The following is a 6,036-nucleotide window of genomic DNA, read 5'->3' as shown; positions in this document are numbered from 1 at the left end:
GTGTTTGTTATTCTAACACTCTTTATTGCATGAAGATATATCAACAATTTTTTTTTTCCTGAGACTAGTTTCTAGCTACATTTCCTAAATATGGCATCTGGAAGGGGAGGGGAGCATCGGCAATGGTATCAAATTTTGCTTCTATTTATTGTTCCTTTTCATAGCACCAGTCCCTCGATTGAGACAGTTACTACTGGTGTTTTGGTGGTAGGGAATTCTTTGCATCCTGAAAGTGATTGGCTTTTACAGTCTGAGCTACAGCACTTGCAGATACCTACATGCTTTTTCATATCCAGCACATTTTTTAATGCATTAAAGGGGGAGAAAGTGACTTTTACATGACACTGCAATGGCTCTCCACCTGCTCTCCAACCTGCTGTATTTATAATCACAAAATATCATAAGGCAAGGCCGTGAGCTACAGGGGCAGTAGCTTTATTAAGCTGCGGCCAGAGTAGGCTGCTGTAGTTAGTGGGCATGCTGCTGTGAGGACTGCCTCCTATCTTATTATGTTGATCCTGTGATGTCAGAGTTGGATGTTAGTGTATGGTAGTAGAGGTTGAACCTCCCACCAAAATGTTCCATTACTTTCTGTAGTTGTGTGACAGATGGCAGGAGAGGGGCAGTCTGTCAAAATGGCATCTAACATGGAAGTGCGTGAAACAAAAGTGAATAATTGAATTTCTCCATGCAGAAAACATAGCATCCATTGACATTCACTGATGCTTGGTGAATGTTTATAGAGACTAAACTGTGGATGTGAACACAGTGAGGTGGTGGGTTTCAGCAGTGGCAACAGTGGCAATGAGTCACCTCTGCTGATGCAGATTTTTTATGAGCATGGTATGCAGGCTATTGATCATCGCTGATGAAAATGCATGGCTAATAGTGGTGACTATGGTGAAAAATAGTGTTTTGCAGTTGAGAATGTGCTCTATCAAATAATGTTACTGTACTCTTTGTATTTCTACAAATAGTAAAAACTGCTAGTTTCAAAGGAAATAATTAGGAGGTATTACTTTTGGAGCAACCAGCGTACAATGAAAATCAAACATTGCCATTCATTTATAATCTCTCTGGCAGAGAAAAATAGTTGGAGGTAAGGAAAAGTGTAGTTCTTTGAAAGTAAAATTTCCTAGTAGTGTACTTCATCTCTCCTGCTTTAGGTTCACTGGTGTGTAATCATGCCTACAATTTTGACTGTTGTGCTTGTATCCATAATTTTAGTTAAGATCAGCAGTGCTGCTGCAGTGTGTCTGTTTCTGTTTTCTTGGTGAACTGATTGCTGGGTTGCTGATCGCGGCATTCAAGTCAGCTCAGGTCTACTAGGAGTTTTATAGTGTCCTACAAACTGGAAATCATGATGAGAGTTCCAGAGAGACAATGATTAATGCCCACGTGCTTGCCTCATAAAGTTTCATCCATGGGTGTTGATGTAAATACCAGGCCAAGGTTTCCTTGAGGGCAAATGTAGAGCTGCAAAGCTTGACTAACTAGTTGTGATAACTTCCAGGAGAAGGAAAGCTGCTCAGAACATTATGGATGAAAATTCAGATCCTGTTCTCTTTTTTTTTTTTTTTTTTTTTTTTTTGTTTTAGTTCTGCAATATAATTAGTAAGTAATTAAACTTTTGCATTCAGCCTTCAACTTTAAAACAAACAAAATCGTAACCCCAGTGGAAAAAAAGTCTCAGCAAAAAGTTAATGATGGTCACTAACCCTGCCAAGCCTGACCAATGAAAACACTTCCTGCTGTGTGAAATTGAAATTGAAGTAGACTTCTATATTATTGCTGTGGGGTTTACCAGTCTTTGATAGGTTCTGCACCTTCACAATATGTTTATTTCCATCTCCATTGTTTAAGGGATCCCACTGCATCAAACCTAAATTCTAATGCAGAAGTGGTACTACTGTGACATTATGTCATTGTCAGGGTTAATATAAGCATGTTTGAAGTTGATGGTATGGGGATCTTTCTCTTTTAGCATCTACCATACAGACATTGACACTGCTAAGTGGAGATCCACTGATGGTGGAGTAAGGTAATTTCCCAACTCACCAGGGAAGTTTGTTCCTGCCAGCAAATTGGGGAAGCTGGAAATGAAGGAAGCTTGGCAGGGAAATAGCTTCAGAGTGGGTGAGACTGTATTTTACAAGTGCTTCTTGAATGCTTTGTCTGCAGAAGTTAGCCGATGTTTTGTAATGATGTGTTCTAGAAAATGTCATCTGAATAGTTGCATTCATTACTCATTGTGAAACACAATCATGCTTAAGCATGCTATATCTTTGAATTATGCCTTTGTCTCCACTGTGGATGTGTTTTTGAAATCTGCATTGCTAAGCACACGATGCTTTAAGGAAAATATTACCCCAGAAGTCTACTTAAAAATGTGTCAGTGCTTTAGAGCATCATGTCAGGAACAAACAGTGATTTAAAAAAATGAAGGAAACGTTCTCTGGTTGAACCAATGCCAGATGAAGGTAGGATCACCTCTGATGCACTGGAATACATTGCCCAGAGAGGTTGTGGATGCCTTGTGGATGCCTTGTCCCAGGAGGCATTCAAGACCAGGCTGGATGTGGCTCTGGGCAGCCTGGTCTAGTGGTTGGCAGCCCTGCCCATGGGTGGGGGTTGAAACTAGATGGTCTTTGACATTCTTTTCTACCCAGGCCATTCTATGATCCTGTGACTAAGCTTCTAGTTCTGCCTCTAAGGCAGGTGTTCTAAAAGGTTTTTTAAATACAAATTATTCCCTGAAAATTTGCTGTTTATGAGTGCTCTCCCCCTTCCTGACAGTGATCCCTGGGAAAATGCTGTGGCATGCATCCAGTCTTCTGAAATACTGGGGAATCCACCATTAAAACACCTTAACCAATCAACTTTGAGGTGGAACTGTAGGATTTATTACTGTTTTTCTTTATTTTTCAACCAGCCACCACAAAATTGCTCAGAACATTGCATAGCTGAATCAGTGGGATTTCTCAGGTCCCCACATGAACGCCTTTTGTTTCTGTTCTGGTGTTGCTCTCTCCCTGCAATCAGCCTTTAGGTGGCACTCTGTCACTGGAGTGTGCAGCACCTGTGTCTACACCTGAGCCCTCCTGACACTACTGCCAAGATCCTGCTTGCTAATGTAATTCCTTAGGAAGTTACGAATGCACCATCACTAATTCCTTCCTTAAGCCGCTCTTTCATGGAACTTACTCCTCTGTGGTAAAAGTCAAACTGCTCTTATGAATCAGCCTAAATTTTTCTTTGAGGAATTTTTCTGGGGTGGAGAAAAAGGATGGAGGAGGCCATCCACGGCTTCTTGAATCTAGGGGGCTGAAATCTCAATGCCCCATACGCAGTAAAGGTAAGTATGGACCAACACTCAGTACTGTGGTGGTGACTGTCTTCTCAGTTTAAGCAGATGTCTATGCTGATGTAGTGGCTCTGCCTGGAGAGGAGCTAGCATGAAGGAAAGGGGCTGTGATGAAGGAAAGCTGTGTTTCAAATGTGTGACTAAAATGGTGTTGATAACATGTTTTGGCTATTATTGAACAGTGTGTGCATGTTTTTTTTCTCTTTTTGTCATTCTGCTCATTCCCAGGGTCCTGGCTAGGGAGATGGAAGAATTTGTGAGGTGACACAGCTAGCCCAGGCTGTTCAAAGGAGTAATCCATGCCATATGATGTCATGATCAGCAATAACACCTTAGGTAGAGGAAGAAGGCAGAGAGGTGACTACCACAGTAGCTGTTGCTCTGAGATTGGGGAGGCATCAGCTTATAGGAAATAGTGATTACTTTTATGTTACTAGTTTCTTTTCCTTTTTCCTTCACTTAATAAACTTATTTCAGTGCTTGGGTTTTCTCACTCTAGCTCTTCGCATTCACTCTCTGTCCCACTGGATGGTGGAGGAAGAATGAGTATGAGGCTGTGTAGGTGCTTAGCTGGTGGCTGAGATCAACCCACAACAGTTCACTATAGCTATGTCACTGTTTTGCTTTACTGCACTTTTTTGTTAGTTAGAGGAGAGCAGCAAATCCATAGATTCTAGGCTAGGCTTTGCACTATACTTAATTTTCTCTGGGATTTATCCATAGCAGCCTAAAATTCCCAAGCCCTTTTTCATCTACTAAAAAACCTACAACACTTCCTTTACATCCGTCGTGGAATTCAAGTGTCAGACTTGTCTGAGTGTTGCTGCAAGATTTATGATCTTGCTGACAGGGTCAGGTGACAGAAAATCCCAACCAGTCTTTGGTCCATGCACAGGTAAGTGTCCAAGTAAAATATTTGAGTAGCTCATTGTTGGGTGGGCTTTTAAAATGCTTCATGGCTGCTGCTCATGACCTCATTTATCCCACTCTGTACAAATGTTTTTTAGGGTAGGAAGAGGGAGGAAAGCAAGTTTCTGGCTGCTGGTGACTAATGCATCATGGTGATATAGTATGATAATTGTAGGCACTGAAGAGAGCTGGGCATTTCCAAAGAGTGCTTTAGCTCTTAGGCACTACCAGAGTGTATGTTAGCTTGTTTCTTTCCAGTGATGATAGTGATTCAGCTGCAATTATAAACTTCATCAGCACTTATCTCAGTCCTGCTGTTGCATATCAAAAGCCTGCAGCTGTAATCAAGTAATAAAAGTGAGCATCACAAAGGAACATGCACAGAAGATGAGCTGGGATCTTTTCTTCTTCTGTCATAGAAACGCAATAACTCCCATCAGTCTGAGGCTGTTAGTCCCTGTGCCTATTTGCGCACTTGACCTCAGATCTCTGGTGTAGGATCACGCTGCACTCTATATTACAGGTAAACAGATGCTGATTTCTGATCTCAGATGTGTGTCTGAGCTGAAAATCTTGGGAGATGAGATGCAGCATTCCCTCTGCACTGAGCATGGTGACTCGAGTAGTGCAGTCTGAGGAAAGGGTGACTTTTGATCTAGAAGAGCTGGAAAGAACACATTGCCACCAAAATGAGCCATAAAATGACTTCAGAGCCTGAACCAAGAGATGCATTGGCTGTTGAGTTCAACCTCACGTAACAGCATGAGCTGAGTCTTCTGCTTCATATCACTGAGCATTACTTCAAAAGTATGATCACATAACCTAAGTGAAATAGATAGTCCAGCAACGAAAGAAAGAAAGAAAAAAAACAAAACGAAACTCAGCTGTAGCTAAGAACTCATCACATTTTGCATAAACGTCGCTATACTCTGAGGTAGAAAGTTGTGTGTGCAGTGCCAGTCTATGAAAAAAATAAGGATGATGTTTTTTTGATTCCTTATGTAAGGCAGCTCTCCTCCGTAGTACCATTGGGATAGGACAGATTGGCTTTCAGCCATTTCTAATGAAAGGATTTTTATTATTCTGTGAGTCCTGTTGCTTCAAAAGGCAGCCTTCTATCTGGCTTAAGAAATTTGAGATTTAAAAATATTTCAACTGCAATTTTATCATTGAATAGTATCAGTAATTCAAAGAACACTTAATGTTTGTTTAATGGATAATGCTAGGTACATTTACTTGTTATTGTGCATTGTGTGCTATTAAAATAATACGAAGCTACTGTAGTAGAGAGATTAAAAATTTAAACACAGACATTTCAATATTTTGAAAAAACGTCATATGTAGTTATTTGTGTTAAAGCTTAAATGTGTTGTTAACACAGTTTAATTGAAAGCAGAGCATTCAGTAAGGAATACATTTCAGTAACAGAAGTTTCTCCTGGTTCTGTGTATCCAATGACATCTCTTATGTAACATAAATGAGGGGAGAACTCTTCTTTAGATGAGAATAGTTGCAATGCTCTCTCAAGTGGTGAGTGCCCCACCATATCCTCCAGTATGTGCTTATTCAAAACTCACAGTGATGAAGAACTGTTTTATTTTGGGATTAGCCCAGTCAGTTTGACCTGTGTCCTTCTTTCCCCTAAAACACTACAGCAGTAAAAGAAATAATTTGGCAAAGAATAAGTGCATAATTTGTGCTGTTGAAATCAGCAGGGGGTGGAGCTCTGAGTCAGTTTATACAGCTCTGCTTCCCTGCTACTC

Source organism: Lagopus muta, chromosome 6 (assembly GCF_023343835.1).
Source record: "Lagopus muta isolate bLagMut1 chromosome 6, bLagMut1 primary, whole genome shotgun sequence".
NCBI lineage: Eukaryota > Metazoa > Chordata > Aves > Galliformes > Phasianidae > Lagopus > Lagopus muta.
Note: the sequence above shows the minus strand (reverse complement) of the source record.